Raw genomic sequence first — 18,006 nt, forward strand, 5'->3', positions numbered from 1 at the left:
TAATGATAGGGTCAAGGTGCTGCAGTACGGTCCATGGCTTCCAAATGCATCCTTTTAAGAAAACATGATGGCTGCATGGCAGTGATTTTCTTTTCTTTCTTTGTTTTACCATTAATTTATATGATCTCCAAGGAAAGGGCAAAGGGACTACATGTAGCAGCCATTTTATTTTCGCTTTATTTTCTCTCGAGTTGAGAAGTGGATTCAATGCCATTTCTCAGCTTGTGAAAAAAAAAGCTATTAGTACCCCAGAACCCCCGGAGGAGGGCATTACCGGTCATCAAACTCCCCATTGATGACTCCAGCTTCCAAATCCAGGGAATAATTATGGGCCCATCCTGCACTATGCTCATAGATCCCTTCACATACTTCCACCTTCAGTGTTGACTGGGGCCATGCCCCAGGGTGGAAATGTGTTGTCCTCCTCCCCATAAAGGCTACATCCTGCAGCCCTGGGTGTTTCTCTGGTTTGGACTCTGGCCATCTTGTTCAGTCGCCCTATCCGCCGGTCTTGCTGAAGGTAGGGGGCCATCACAATCCACGTGGCATAAAGCATTGGGATTTCTGGTATACACTACAGAGTGCTCTGCAGTATGATATGATATGATAGGTTATTTATAACGCGCTTAATTCCCAGAGGTTTCTAAGAGCGGACCCGGGGATCGAACCTGCGTTGCTCCGTGTCGCCTTGCTTCCTGCTGAGCTATCCTCCCAAGACCTGCAATTCCTGGCTGGCTCTCTCCTCCTTGTAGTCCTCACTCTCTTCTGGCTGATGTAGTTCTATGAGGCAAACAGAAAGAAACTTACCAGCATTGTGCCTAAAAGTTATGGGTCCAGAAAAGGGGGTAATTAGTCTTCTCATACAGGAGCAAATACATGGAGAGAGTGGGACTCTCCCAACTCCCACAACCCATCTCTGGGGCAGAACTGGCTCTGGTAAAAACCCTGTTAGGCCTCCTGCCTCATGATGAAGGTGCCCCCATCTTCTCTTGACAGGTTCAGGTCCCTTGCCATGTCACAATGCGCTTATTTTATTTATTTAGTGTTGATTTGTATTGCACCTCCTGCAGTTCGAAGATTGCTTTATGGCTCCTAAGAAAGGTGCATGATTAGCAATGACAGAGGAAGGGTACAAATGAAAGGTCTTTTACACTTTATGCATCTTTTAGATCTACAGAAGTTCAAAGGAAGGGTAAAAGCCAAATTGTAGGACTGCTCGAAACAACATATATGTGCAAAGGAAACACACAAGGAGCAAAAGGTTAAGGGGCAATATGCTCCAAAAGCATATTTGATTTAGTGTGATGCTTTGCACTGAAATGTCAAGTTATTGGTATAAAAGAAAAACAAATCATGTAATGTACTGCGGCAGAGGCATGTTTGCTGCAATGTGAAAGGAGAACGTGGTGAGCCGCGCAACTTGAATTGTAGTATTTCATAAGGCAAGTATATTTATGAACAGATAAAGATATTATCAGATTAGCATTGCAAGTTAGTATAGAAGTGAATTATTTTGTAAAACAAGAATTCACAGACCCATCATTACGTATTCACTTTGATAAATGCTTAAAAGAGTTGATGGCAAAGATGTGTTACGAAAGACAAAGGCTTTGTGCCCACATTACCGATTACCCGAAATGCATCTAAATGCAGGCTTTATTTTGGGGATCCAGGCCAAATCCATGGCTTTACACTTCAACGTAATAGCAGATGCACAGGGCAGGTTCTTGACCCCTGACCTGGCACAGCATTAGGCTCCATGAAGAATGGTTCTGTTTCATTATGTCCCGATTATAATGGTCCCTTCATTCAATAGAATGTCCCCCTCAACAGATTGATTCTGACTGAATTTCAAGGGGTGTGTTATTTTGAACCACTTCAACTTGACTCTCTGTTAGCTAAAATGTTTTCACCGTAGAATGTGGTTTACAATAAACCAAATGGATAAATATTCACTCAGAGGCGTCTGTGGAACTGGGCTGCATTAGCCTTTCATCCTCATGAGGTCTATAGATTTAGGTATATTGAAATGATTGATTGAGTACCATTGAGTTGTTTAATAATACTATTATTACAGCACTAAGAAGTAGAAGAGTCTGTCAGGCAATGCCTCCTGAAATGGCTACTATCCCAACGTAGTTATTTGAGTAGTTGACACTGACATACTAGGATGTGAGATGACATAAGACGCCCTCCAAAGCAGAGAGGGTCCAACTGACAGGCTTTCCTGTAGATGGTTTGAAGATTGGAGGAACAAGGGTTTACGATGTAAGGCATCTCCTGGCTTATCCTTTAGGTACAAACCTGAGGCAGGATAGTCATGCAGGTGTGATGCCCCACATTATCAGTGGGTGATGCTGTGATGTGGACTTTCACATCACCTGTGATCGATATGTATTGCAGAGGATGTGACGTTTGAGGTAGAGAACGCCTTTTTGGATCATGTACGTTTTTTGTTTTTTGCCGACATGAAAATGATTTATCAGAAATGTACGGCAGTCAATTGCAGTATCCTCGTGAATACATTTGCATGTTCTCATTCTGTGTGCAGATGGCATGTGCAGCAATGGGAAATTAATTGAAGTAGGTGCCCATGTTTGTGTCCTCGTATGAATTGCACTGTTCTCTTCCTTGGGCCGGGAGGATATCTGAGGGGAAAACCATTTGTCTTGTAAGCAAGGGGTTTTGTTACTTCCTTTCAAGCAAGACAACCCCTAGCAACACAAGATCGAATACTGGGCTCGCGCTTAGAAACTCGTCCCAGGTATTAATTGCGTTATCAAAGAACAATTATAATTATTATAATTATTATCATAACACAGCTGGCAAGTGCATAATGGACAAAACCGTTGCCTCCATGAACAACTTTCCTTACTTAAACAATTTGCATATGCACCCTTTTGGAGAGATGAGGTGTGTTTTTGTTGCGTCTGTGGACACTATTTTCTATAAAGATTAAATTCTTCTTGCAGTGTCCTTGTGGAAAAAGTGTCACTGTCTGATATTTTGCTTAGCTTGGCTGGGGATAATAGGCAGTAAAGCAAATTCATTCAAATTGTGCACAATAACATACATTGCATACCTTCCTTTGACTTCAATTGGAAGTTACGGTCAATAATTTCTTCTTAATATATTACAAACAATGTGTGTTTTAATATAGGGCTGCATTCCTGATTGCTTTCACTTCATAGCTCTGTATTAACCAGTGTAATTATTACCCAATGTAATGCACTCAATGTATCAAACTTAGAGAGCTAAAGGGCTGACTTCTGAAAGATGTATAGTTGGGTTGACCCTACCATGGCTTTCCAACTTGCAAAGTACAGGCTGGCACCATGGCTAGGGTGAACACTGTATGTATTTATGAGGGATTCGTCCATAAACGTATATGCTTTCAAATATGAAGGAAAAACGCAAAGTCGTGTTTAAATGTTTCATGTTCTGACCAATGTAACTGACCAAATGTGTTTAAAAATGCACCATTTGCTACTACATTTCACGGAATACCACCCACATCCTTCACTGAACTCTTCTTTATTCCTTTACACATTTTTACCAAGGTAAAAGTGTCTACATTCTTTGAAATTTATTGTTTGCCATATACCCTAAGCACTGGATGAAGTGATCTTTGAATCCTACCAGGTTCTTAAAAAAATTCACCTTCTACTAATAAAGATCCTGGAAATTACTTGGCGGGGGAAACCAAAATGAATATGTATATTTCTGTTTAAATGCTCCACTTGAGACCAATTTACTATCAAAACACCCTTAAACTCAAACATTTGCTATGAACATTTCCTGATGGAGAACTCCAAACATGCGGCAATAGTTCTTCAATCCTGCAATGATTTTGAAAACCATTTCTGGACTCATGTCGCTATCAGTGCTCTGTTTGAAATGTAAATTCCTAAACATGTTAGGTAAATATCAATCTAATGTCAAATTTTGGTAAAGGTCATTTGTTACTGCCCATACTCGAATTTGGACTGGCCGAGATGACCGTTACCTTCTGACTCCATCTTCCACCTTCATGTAACTATTTCTAAATACGGGGCCTATAACACTCTGCCCGATCTATTGCCTTTGCAACCATCACATTAATACATGTGTTGTTCCTTCTGTGTTGCTTTATGACGTATCTATTAAATGTCAAAACAAACTGCGTGATGTGTGCACCATCTGCCATGCAAAACACAAACTGCTCCCACTAATAGGTTTTTCTCATCCTAAAACCTTTTGCCTGGCTGGGACACTGTACGTGCATCCCAACACATACAATTCTAAATTCCTGCTAGACAAGGATCTGCCTTATCATTCTAGGTTAGGTAAATCACACTTAGCAAAGAACTAGGCCCAGCATGGTTGCAGACTTTCACAATGATGCACAATCATCAGTACACGCAAACCATCTATTTGGATCTCTAAAGGAAATCTGCACTCACTCATATTTGTTTCTGCTCAGAACAAACCTTCTTCATTGCAAACCATTCCAGCTCTATAAAATAATAATTTCTGTCAGAGGTATTTGGGACAAGTTAAAAAATATGTTGTTCCACCTAATCACAAGGTTCAACCTGAAGTACAACAGTTTAATTTACTGTCAGGAGAAATACCAGCTTCAGTGATGTAAGGTATACAACTGTGCAGATTTTCTAGCACATTACCACAGTTAAAGGACCATAGGGATGTTCAAAAAGCATTCATACCTCGTTTACTCTGTTGAAATACTTTATTGAAGTTCTCATGAATAACTAAATTATTACTGAGAAATATAATGTAAACAGTTCCAGAAAAAACTGTTTATAAAATGTGCGTTCTCTATAAACGATAGGTCTTCCTTAACATTCTTCCGAGGCTCACAGAAAATAATGTTGACACCATTTATGCTCCATAGACAGTTGAGTGACATAAAGCAAATATACCAAATTTCGATACTCTTCATCTGAAACTCACACTTGTTGATACTCTCTGAAAACATATTCTTGTTAAAGTTACTAACACTTCCAATATACTATTCTGACGATGTGTCAAATGTAAATATGCCGACATGTTCACATAGAAAATACAATTTAGATTCAGGACAACAGAAATCTTCACACAAATGGAAAATGCCTGGCACATTGCCTAACCCGATTTTATTTTTATTAATTAGAATTTACTAATAACACCTTATGTTCTTAAACAGCAACACAGCAGCAAATAGATATTTCTACCTCTGAGGTAACATATTGAGAGAATAGGATTGTAGTTAAGGCTTTGCTGAATACTTGATTAGTGTTGTCTTTCAATATAGCAAGAGGAGGGAACGGCACAGAAGAGAATCATACATGTAGTTGTGAGTTCCTATTTTAAAATGCTTGTCTTTGGAATCAAAAACAACCTGTGGTCAGATAGCAATTTCAACAGGTTGGAATTTTTCAAGTAGTAAACTTTGTGACCCAAAGAGATTATTTTACATTTGATTTCTTTGGCCACCAAATGTTTGCCGAATGAGAACCAGAGTTTTTTTGGACAGTTCTGGTGAAGCATTGGTTCATCTTGGTAGTGTGAGCAGTAGCAGTAGTTTAGCTTCTGTATTCCGCTCTCACCAGGGTTTCACAAGGCCTAGTCAGACTGAGTTTAAAAAGTCAATTACTATGTAGGGTTTAACAGAAAGAGTCTGCTGTTGACTCTACTAATTACGGAATATGAGTCACCCCGGGGAGATTTCTTCGCTGCACCTCACTTTTAAAAATTATTTCCAGCACAGAGGGCCTAGTAGAGTGCAGTCTGCTGCAGGCTCTACTGTGGATGGCTTGTGTATCATTTCCTGGCTGCACCTGACATGTAAAAGTGCGTTCCCATACAAAGTGCCTGGAATAGTGCACCCTGCTCCAGTCCGTGGGAGACCCGGACATGGAGACCTGTATTCTTGGTACATGGAGACCCGTTCTTCAAATTTTGCCTACTGCTGATTATACAACTAAGGATAAAGAGGGACCGTGAGGATTCTTTGAACAGGAATTGTCATTGGCCAGTTTGGTGAGGTGTGATAATTGTGCCTCACTTTTAAATCTTAATGTAGGCCTTACAAAGTAAAGCTACAGCAGTAGTGCAGTGTTCTGACTCTGATTCAAATATTCTACTGGAAGAATCATTGTCAATGCGGATGGGCAAAGAGATAACAATTACCAACCCAAATGTCACTTTGGCTTTGCTTACTAATTTATTCATGGCTAGTGTCCCCCATCGGAAAATTGCAGGCTTTTAAAACGTATTTAGTGACCCTTCAATTCTTGCTTTGATGCATGATTATTCCCTGCTTGGTCTCTCAGGAGTGGGGGCTGTTTCCTTGGTCGTACCTGGCAATTCAACAGACGGCATACCTAATTCTTCTTCGCTGTGCATAAAATCTGCCCCTCACTTGGATTTCAGACCTGCTCCGCAAGAGATTGATGCCTCACTCGCAATGTAACTATCACTGTATGCTTTGGATAACTCCAAAGCCGTTGAACCTCTGCCTTTTCTTTTCACCCATCTCCCACCCCTCTTTATTCTCCATTACAACTACTGTATAAAGTACCATTAATATAGTTACAAGAAAAAAGGCTTTGAGCTTCATTCCATCTAAGCCCAGTAAGTCCAGTTCGTCAGGTACTATGAAAAGAAAGGTTCCATTTCACCTAAACATGCCCCAACTCCAGCCATAGTCAAAGGTTTGATTAGACACCTTTTTAAGCCCTTTGTGGAACATCCTGTTTTGAAATAGAAAAAACTTAATCTTAGTGCCTTAACAACGCAGTCTCAAGAAAATCTGCTTGAAGATAAGGATCCATTGCCAATTGATGCACCAATAACTTGTGTTCCTTGGGTAGTTTTGAAATTGGCCCCGTTCTCTCTTGACAGAAGTGGTTAATATAACAATCTTTACCAGGAAACGCTGTTTCATCTATTATGGATGGTCCCTCTCCTTTCCAGACTCTCAAAGCCAAATGAATGGCACAGTTCAATATTTGTCCTAACAAAGTGTCTGGTCCTAGGACCTTCTCTCAGTTGCCTCCATTTAGACAGGTGCAGAATATTGGCTTTGAACAATCTTCCATATTATGGAAAAACAAGTAATTAGCCTCTGGAAGAAAGATGGATATGGACTTTTATATAGCTTGCTCAATAAAGCAACCTTGTACAATGTCTAGTTCATTCTTTGTCTGTTCAGAACATCCTTTTAATTACGATAAAATGATGGTGCTTAAACTTCAAAACGCATTATCATTATTTTAGGATTTTCCACAGCAAAGAACAATCACTTTGAGTAACATTCTCCAAATCAAATTCATTGTTTGATAAAAGGATTGACTTTGAGCTTCTTCATTTTGTATCAAGTCTTTTTGTAAACACATTACTTAAAGAAGCATTGTCTTTTCTGTCCTTATTAGATAAACCCATTTTCTCTGACTATGATACATTTCATACTGTTGATTAAAAAGGGTCACTTGGCTTAATCTCTGCTATTTGTTGTAGTTTGAGCATAACGTTTGAAAGCACTCCTGACTTTCTTGTAATGAAATTAAGATGGATAGATTCACTCTCTCATACCATGATTCACTGTCTTTTGGGGAATGTATATTGGAACCCTAAGAGAACCTTTGTAGATGCCTGTATTCATTTACGTTCTTGTTTGAATTCTTGAACAGTAGAATAGGAATGAATCAGGTCACCTTATAATCGTTGTTATAGAAATGAGGGGTTTATTGATGTTGAACAGGACAATTGCAAATATCATACTGGCCCATTCACCTGTCGAGGTAACAATTGGTTATCTATTTCGGACTACATCTTTGTATCAAGAATGATTCTTGAGAGGTATAAAAGTCTAGATATTGTTGAATCTATATCAAGTGAGCGTGCTTCTATGCAGTTCACTCTTGATCTGTCCTTTTCAAACTCTAAATGGACTAATGTTTCTCTGTCTTTGCTGACTAATACTCAAAGGACAAGTTCAGTCTGAAAACCTGTGATGCCTATTCTGAAGCAATCCAATGGTATTCTACATTCAGGAACAGAGACAGCTTAAATCAGGCAAACCGTCCACCTATCTCCCTCTTGGATGCCTCCTGCAAGATTTTCTTATCTTTACTTCTGAAAGACTTGGAAAACTGGACCCTTCGGGTGGGGAGCTTGATTACAATCAGTCCAGATTCAGAAAATCAATGGGCACTTCGTTGAATGGGGTTTTTATAATACCTGTTTCAGAAACAAGCCCTTTTTAAGAAGCATCCAATCTATCACATTTTCATAGATTTATCCATGCCTTTTGATAGAGTTAATTGTACCAAACTTTGCATTAGACTGTACACTCCATCATCCTTGTTAAATATCCTCATGTATTTACATTCTGATACACGGATTAAAGTTTGGCTGGATATTGAGGGTCTTTCTCTGAGGAGCTATTCACTCATTGTGGTTGGTGTCATGGTTGAGTGCCAGTGCAATTTCCTTTCCACATATATATTGCAGATATTTGCCTCCCCTTATCCAAATCCAATTCCTGACTTCCGTGGTTGGGTTACTTTTCTGTTCAGCATTTGGCATATGCAGATGATTTCATCTTTTTGGACTGGACACCCATCACCTTTCCAGCAGTCTATACATTTTTCTGTGTACATTTCTTAATTTCATAGGGCCTCATTCCGAGTTGGGCGGTAAGGGTTAACGGTCACCGGTAATGATGCCGATGCCAGTAAACCCTTACCACTCAATTCCGAGGTCCCTTAGCGGGACCAGCAAAGGGACCAGGGCGCTAATAACGGGCCTGCTATTTGCCAGCCTGTAATTAGCGCCTTCCCCATTCCCATTGAGCCCTATGGGGGCTCAAATGGGAATGGGGAATGGTTTACTGAATGGGGATTTACCAGGTCCTCCAAGGTCGGAATGACCCGGTAAGTCCCCATTCAGCCAGACTGGACCCGGGTTTGGAGGCAGCCATGGTGCTAATAGCACCATGGCTGCCTCCAAACTCGGAATGATCCCCATAGACTTAAAGATTGATCTGGCAAAAAATAGAGTATGATCTTTAAACCCACCAAGTTGAAAACTTTGCATTTTCAATGGTACTAAGAGGATAATGAACATGATCTTGTTGATAGATGCACGTATTTGGGTTCCATGAAGATATGTACCCGGTCTGGTGGCTTTTTATGCACAGATGAAAAAAGCCAACCTAAAATACGGTGAAATATCTATTTGTCCTCCCTTAAAATTGTACAACGTTAAATTTGTTCTGTGTAACCTTTTTGATGCTGAATATAAGCTTCTATCACTGAGAACCTTTTTTGGTGGCATTGCCTTACTTAGCCTAATGTCACGCCTATCTGAATGATTCACAACAAATTTGGCTTTGTTTTGTTACAAGATATAATGGATTGGGAACGCTTGAAACTTTTCCAGAAGATTTTGAATCCACCTCTGAATTTGCTCTGTGTTGATCCAAAGTGATAGTTGATCATGTGCTCCTTTAAACATGTGGGTTTTGTATTGTGAAAGAGTTTTAACTATTCCAAAGCAGAATTGGCAATTTACAGTCTTAGAAGATTGCCGGAAAGGATGCTGTTGTTGATGATCTCAAAGGCTGCAGAAAGATTTAAAAATAGTTTTGACCCAACAGCAGTGCAATGAACCATTTTTCTCATATTGCCCATCTTGTATACAGACTTGCAGAGTATGAACAACGCCTGATTGAAAGGGGTCAAAAAGCTGATTTATTTCAATATGTTGCAACTGTTGAAATGAAACTGCCTTACGTAGCACTTTCTCTAAAAATGGGAGACATTATTTGGGTGTAAAATGATGCGCTCCATGCAATCAAGGAATAGTTTCTTAAGTCATGAGTTACCACTTACACTTTAGCTTTTAAGGAAATATTAAATGGGAGAGTTTTTCATGAAAGTTCTGTTTATTGGGCTTGCAGCAGGATTGATTGCCTTGGGACTTTATTTTGCTGCATATCCCTAAGTGAGGCAAATGGATTGAATTTAGCAAATGCAACTACAAGCTTCAAGACACAACGGAGAACAATAACTAAATGAAGGAGGATAAGTGGAAGAGTGTTGTTTTATACACATTATCAACCTCAGGGCTGGGTTGAGTGATCAGAAATTCTCGTCATATAGTGCCTACTTCCGTGAGTCTGATGATGAGATAGGATTGTTAAATGAATTAGGCGATAACTGCAATATCCAATCAGAGTCCAAAAAGCAATCCTTTTTTGATCTCCAAATTTAGTTTAAAATAGTTTCAATTCAATAGGTCAAATCTGTCATGCACAGTTTTTAATTTGAATAACGTATGGTGCTGTTATGTCTGTGTGAAGGTATGGAAAAAGTAGGCGTAATGTTTGTAACTTCAAATCCTTCGAAATATTATTTGCTCCAACAATTATTTATGGTCAACTTTGGCTAATTCTGTCTATGCATTCCAAAGTATCGGTGTGCTGGTTCCATTGCCATCCTCCCACGTGCTGATATCCTTCAGCACATGTTGTCTTCATTAGAACTCCCAAACATACTGTAAGCGCTCCAATGTGGAGAAATGTATAATGTTTGTTTGTTTGTTTGTTTGTTTGTTACTTGTATTGCGCTCCACATCCATAGGTATCAGGGCGCATTGCAAAAGATAACTTACAGCTTAGTTACACACATATAGTAACATACAAAAGCATCTTAGTTGCACAGAGGAAATAGATCATATACATATATACATAAATACACATATATACACATTGATCCAAATGGCTAGATATGAGATGGGTCAGTAACGGGTTCAAGACAAACATTACTTGTCTGAGTTTTTAAGACACGTTATAAAGTTCTGATGGAATTTCGGATATGATTGATCCACTCGCAGGAGAGGAGGTAGTGAGTTCCAAAGAAGAGCTGCTTTAACCTGAAAGCTATCTCCCCAAACTCTAGAAAGTTTACATCTAGGAACTGCGAGACAGTTAGTGCTTGATGATCTAGTGTATCTGATAGGAATAGATTTGATGAATCTCTCTGAGAGATAGCGAGGAGCAGCCTCATTTAAACATTTGAATACGTTTGAGGTGACTTTTAGCTGATTTTATTCCTGAGTTGAGAGCCAGTTGTTTAATTTTCTAGTTTCAGATATATGAACTCTCCTCGAGATTCCAAGTGCAGCTCTCAGAACGTTATTCTGGAGAAGCTGGATCCTCTTAATGGTTGCCTTGTTAGCTCCAATGTGAAGAGTGTTACAGTAATCCAAATTCGACAAAATTAATGCTCTGGCCAAAGTGATGCAGCTATTGTTGGAGAGGAAGGGTTTACCTGCTCTGATTAATTTACAGGTGTATGCGGTCGCGGAGGCCCTCACATTAACCTGCTTATTAAAGGTGAGGGTCGAATCTAGGTAGACGCCGAGAGTTTTCACTTCTGTTGCAGCTGTGATAAGCTTATTGTCCACATTGAACGAGGAGTATCTAGGTCCCAATGTTTTTATGGTGTGAGAAGTACCCAATATGAAAATCTCTGTTTTATCATCATGCAGGCATAGTCCATTGGTGGCCATCCATGCCTGAATGATGAGATACACACTGTACACCAAGGGCAAATCCTAATCGTAATCACCTTTAAGTGGTAGAAGAATCAAGTTGTGTCATCTGCATAGTTAGTGTAGGTGACACCAAGATGGTCCAGATCATCGAAAAGGGGCTTCGTTAAAATGTTGTATAATGTTGGAGATACACATGATCCCTGGGGCACTCCGCAGGTAATGGGGATGGGGTCTGCAGCTGCTGTAGGGGAGAAGACTCTCGTGGTCCTATTGTTGAGAAAGGATTGGCTCCACACTATGGCTCCATCAGAGAAATTAGCAGTCGAGTCCAGATGATTGCAAAGAACCTTGTGGTCCACGAGTTGGAATGCAGCTGATAAATCCAAGAGGAGGAGTAAGGCTGGTTTTCCCGAGTCCCTGTGCTTGTCAATTTGAGCCTTTAAGTCAATTAAAGCTGTTTCGGTTTCGTGCAGAGGGCGGAAGCCGGACTGTTGAACTCCTAACAGGTAGTTGGATTCCAAATATTTCTGAATTTGTGAGTAGGCCATTGTATCTATGATTTTCAGGAGGATTGGTATAGTAGTAATTGGGCGGTAGTTAGTCGATATGGCTTTTGAGTAGGGGTAGCAACCAAGATTCTATGAGATTGCTTGGTATGGTGCCCATGGAAAAAGACGCATTAATGAGTTTAGTGATAAAGGGGGCCAAGTCTCTGGCGGCGTCCTTTATTAGTTGGGCAGGTCATTGGTCTCCCTTACAGTTAGAATGTTTAAAAATTAGGGGAGTCTTTTGGGTCTTGATGATAAAGACTTTAGAAAATTTGAATCGAGGATGGTCAACATTATTCGTGGAAGAAGACGGGGAGTTATTGTGCGAGGGATTAGTAGTGAGTGACACTTTTTTCTTTGTAATTTTGGCTTGTAGAGTTGTAACTTTATTGGCTAACGCGTGCTGTATATTTGAACACCAAGATTTATCTTTGACTCAGTTGTCTGGTGCTGGGGTGGGAGCTTCTAGTTCCTTCAAGATGATAAAAAGTTCTTTTGTACTCAAGTTAGCTTGAGATATTCTGGTATTATAGGTAACACGTTGGCCAGTAGTATTTCATTTTTGTAGAGAGCAGTTATGTTGCTTAGGTTAGTTTTATTTTCACCAGAGGGTAGTAATCTCCAAGATACTTAACATTGTCTTTTTTTATACGTAGGGTTTTTAAGTGTGGTGTGTACCACGAGTGAGGTGAGCTTTAGGCTCACCTTGCCTCATTTTAAGAGGTGCGATAAGGTCAAGTGAGATAGACATTATTTTATTATACTCATCCACCAGGGCTTCCGGGGCCAAGGTGTCTGGGAATTAAATTTGTTTCTTGTTGGAATGGGCAGCGCCAATTGAATAAGAGTGGAGGTCGATCTTTTGTTTGCTAAGGAGAATGCCACAAGGTAGTGGTCTGTCCAAATTTGAGGAGAGATCGACAAGATGGACAAGATGGAGGCGTTACAATTGTAGTCTGTCACCCAATCTAGTATTCTGCCTTTATTGTGTGTGGGGTGGAGTAATCTTTGGGTGAGGCCGAGTTTGGACATAATATTGTGCAACAAGATATTTGATAAGTCTTCCTTGAAAGTTCCCATCGGGCCTGGAGGTCGGTATATCAGATGGATAGTGAGAGTCTGGGAGTTGTTAACGAGAAACTGGGCTGTGAGACTTTCACAGGAATGGATGTCAGAAGATGGAGCTAATCTGATAGAGAGGTTGGATTTGACAATAATGGCTATGCCACCTCCACTTGCTTCACTTTTATGCGATCTGAGGATACTGTATCCGAAGGGATAGCTAGCGTGAGGACCAGGCCTGCAGCACTGTGCAACCAAGATTCGGTGATAGCCAAAAATTCAAGGTTATCATTCTGGATAAGGTCAGCTTACTCAATGGCATGTGCTACCATCGATCTGGCATTTATTAGGGCTCCCTTGAGGTGATAACTAGTAGATATAGGGTTAGCAGTCGTTCCTAATGGTGTGGTTTTGGGAATACAGTAGGTTCTTATCACAAATGCCTTCAGGGGACTGTATCGTCTTTTAGTCTTGTTATTAGATGATTCATTGGGAAGGGTGGCCTTCCTATCGTTTGTATTGGGGAGAGATCTAGCTAAAGGTTCGAATAATTTAGCTAGTCTGGCGTGAAGTCTTAGATTTCTAGCTGTCGTATTACAAGGTTGAGTGTTGTAAATTGGTGGTTGTTGTGGTCTTGCCTCATTGTTGTTAATGGGTAATTGGGAGTGTGTCTGGATAAACTGGGTCATTGTTAAATTGCAAACTGAGAGGTCGTAAGAAGCTGGGCCTGTCCTATATATACAGACTATGGCTATAATTAGTGTAACAAAGAGTAAAGGTGACCCTAAAGCCCACATTTTATAATGACACAGTGATTGAATGGTCTTATATGGCTATATCGTAGTGCACATATGCAGTTGTAAGCGGAATTACAAGATCAATTGTATAAGGTACTGAGTCGAATTGTAGGAAATACTGGATGGACTAATTCTGTACTAGAACAACAAATAGGCTATTTCAAATTAAGAGGAGTGCACTAGTGTAATCTAGTTTAGTTTGCGCAAGATGCAGGATAGGCTAGTCCAATGCTGGGTACATCAGGTAGGCTAATCTAAATTGCAGTGGAGCCATGCTCTAAGCCGGCCATACGTGTTAACATGTTCACATTGTACAAGATGGAATGAGTTAGATAAGTTCAATGGCCGATATACTACATATACTGGTTCAATAATAGAAGCAGTGTGGTAGGCTGGTTCTATTTGTGGAGGACAATGTATGTATAAGCAAAATCGGATTTATATGAAAAGCAATGAAATGAGCTAGAACCATTTGCTATTTGTTCCGTAGATGGGCTAATGCAGTGAATGAATAGGAACATAGTAAACTAATAAAAATGTCTAGGTCGGCATGTAGGCTAGTTCACTTTGCACATAGGTTACGTGGGCTGGTTCATTTATACATGGCATTACTTTGTATGGTTAGTTAACACAAAATACAGACAGGTATAATGGTATTATCGGGCAGCGTGGTCAGGCAGCAGTTGTTAAATCATGAAACAGGTTATATAAAGATCATACCAAGCGAGCGTACACATAATAGAGATGCTAACAATCGTGCAGGCACGTGAGTAACAGACCGATTAGTGAAGGCGGACTAGATGTACTTACAGAGATGGTAGTCTGAAGGCAAAATAGTGTATGCTGTTCAGGCTATTGGTAACGGCAGCTTTTGCAGCTTGGTGTACGTGCATTTGTGTAATTCATACACAAGAAAAGTTAGTTAATAGCATATGATGCGACCAAGGTATGTCACATGGTATGGGACAGTTAAATGTGACCAAGGAAATGGTGGCTAACCTGCGTAACCGTGCGTATAACTTGCACAGAACAGGGCTTTTTCCCCACTGGCCTTATCCAATGAGAGCCGGCTTCCACCTCACTGGCGGATGCTGTGCAGATATGAGTACGGGCTTCTCCTGGCAACGGACGACGCTCAGGTGGCGGCGGCCATCTTAGGTGCAGGCCGAGAAAGGTAGTTGAGCAAGGCAATGCAAACTACTGATGTAGCGAGCTGCTTTGCATGTAGGGCTTGGATCACATCGGACGATGACCAACAGAGGTCTGGTGTATCAAATAGTAGGCTTAAGGGTAGGTCCAAATGTTGTAGACATTTCCCATTCCTAATTTCCTTTACAGTTGGGTCGGATGTTGATCTTGGGTTTGTAACATTTCAAGATCCGAGAGTTAGGCTAAGAATTTAAATCCAAAAACCAGAAATGCGCAGCAATTCCACACTATAGATCAATGTGTATGTACTACTTAAGCAATAAGCAATAAGCCCATCACGGGGGGGGCATTACCATTTCAGGTAATGGCTCCGGGCCATAATTACAGACCCCGGAACATTACCTGAAATTCCCCCCCCCCCACTCTGAGGGGCTTATTGCTTATTGCTATTAGTACACCGGCAGGTAAGACCGGGGTACTAAAACCATTTTATTTTTCTTCTACAAAACGCTCCGGTGTGTTGGAACTGAACATTTTTTTTTTCAAACATAGCTGCCAGGGAAGGGAAAACAAAGTTTGTTTTCCCTTTCCATGGCGGCCATTAAAAATAATTGAACAAAGTAAACAAGCAAAATGGCCGCCATGGAAAAAGAGAAGGGACTACATGCAGTCACTTCTCCCTTTCCATTGCGGCCATTCAAAACATAGGAAACAAACTAAACTAAAAATGTCTGCCATGGAAAGGAAGAAGGGACTCCATGTAGTCCCTACTTCCTTTCCATGATGGCCTGTTGCAGATCGGGAGCAGACACGCTGGAGGCAGAAGTGTTCCCAGCGCATCCTCTCCTGAAATGGACAGAAAAGAAGGTAAGCTGGGGTGGGAGTACGAGGAGGGAATTCTGTGGATGGGAGGATGGGGGAGGGAAAAACGTACCTCATTCCCCAGCGAGGGTAGATGTCGGCCACCAACCCTGAGGAGGCTCAGGGCACCGTGATTACAGGCTGGTAATGCCTGTGTTGTGAGCCTCCCTATTGGCTGGGAGGCCGCTACACCCCCGTCACTGGGTACTAATAGTTCATGCTGCAAATGTGCTCATCATGTCAAGAACTGATTTGCATCTCCCGGTAACAAACCTCATCCTCCTGTTTTGATGTTATAGAAGAATACAGATAGCATGTTTTGGGTCTTTCGTGCACTACAGTAGAAAATGTGTATAGACCATATACATGCATGCAATCACATAGTGACCACAATAGAATGCACTAAATAGTATATATCATCTTGCTGAAAGACAGTTGTTTTATTCAATGCCTCCCGTTTGCTCTCTAGTTGAAGATTCGCTTTAGGTGCTAAAGCTGATGAATACAAGTCAAGGAGAGGGATACAAGAGGTTAAAATGGCATCGTAAGTCTGTGGATGTTATAACAATGATTTTTCATGTCTTATAATGTCTCATATGCTCTGGAACTATGAAAGGCCATGGAAGAGCCTTAGGGAATCTTTGTTATAGATATGAGAGACTATCTTGTTCCAATGCCTCTGCTGTTTGTGTGATGAGGGACATCTTTATATGTTGATAATTGTTATTATTAGCATGTGTTAATTATTATTATACCTGCTTGCTATATATATATATATATATATATATATATATATATATATATATATATATATATATATATATATATATATATATATATATAGTGCTTCAAGCCAGATTCCTCTTATTATCAGTGCATATATAGCTGTTTTTTGTTTTTTTTTGCCCAATATAGTAAGAATTGATGTATTGCCCAATATAGTCAGAATGCATTTATCAGAGGCGAAAGCTAAACCCGTGATCTATATACACCTGGTATAATAACATAGACATCAAGTGGCCTCAAGTCTTGTGTGACAACTGCAGCTATTCCTGGGAATTTAGCCAACAGCACTTTGCATGCTGTGACATTGAGAACTGATGTAGCCAGAATACAAACTGCTACTAGAGGAAAACACACGTGGCCACCTGACAACTATTATTATTGCTCTGACACTTCCTTGATCTTCCCTATTTCTCATTTGCTGTTCATTAAAAAGCTGAATTTTACTCCCAATAACTGTGAAATGAGAACACAGCTGTAGTTCCATGTGCTACCTGGAGCCTCTCCAAACCATTGATCATAATTAATTATCAAAACCACCAGGAGTTGAAATGTATCTCCCATGCACAAGCCGAACATATTTCCCATTCCAGGTGAAGAACAACCTATGCATATTTTCTTGTGCATGTGGCATTTAAAACATTTCACAGAAGTCGCCCATGTTCACCATTTAAAATAACGTCCCCAATTATATTTCAGTTGAATCACATAATGTAAATGGCATTTACAAATCTGAGACCTTTCGTTTTGTACCCTCTACTTAATTGTGCAATTATTTTGTGAAAGCAAAGGTGTTTGCATCTGTGCTTAGAAGGTTTTTAAACACCACAAAAATTCACGTAACTTCAGCAGTACTTCATCAATGAACAACGGACACTGTATATAGTTGAGTATCATATTCACACTTTCAGCATGGTATTAATAATAGGGTTGGTTGACCCTGGTCGATTTTTATGTGAACCTATTTAAACAAATGTGGGTCTAATGATCTAGAATTATTCCACTTATTTGATTTGAAGCTTGAAGGTGATTCCAATGCTCCAAACCCCATTTACAGTGGCTGAAACGTTGGTTCAATCGGACTCAAAGCTGGTTCGATTCCTTTGCAAAATCTCTATGGCATTACTGGAGTTTAAGGGAACTGCTTTTTTTTTTCAGAGAAGAGTTTTATTTTTTGTATAATTTGGTTTAGGAAAATTGAAAACTGAAATCAGTTCATGTTTCAGTCAACCAACTATTTATAGCAGGTTCCTTCTGCCTCA

The sequence above is a fragment of the Ambystoma mexicanum genome, chromosome 1q (genome assembly GCF_040938575.1).
Source record: "Ambystoma mexicanum isolate Mex_15411 chromosome 1q, UKY_AmexF1_1, whole genome shotgun sequence".
Classification (NCBI taxonomy): Eukaryota; Metazoa; Chordata; class Amphibia; order Caudata; family Ambystomatidae; genus Ambystoma; species Ambystoma mexicanum.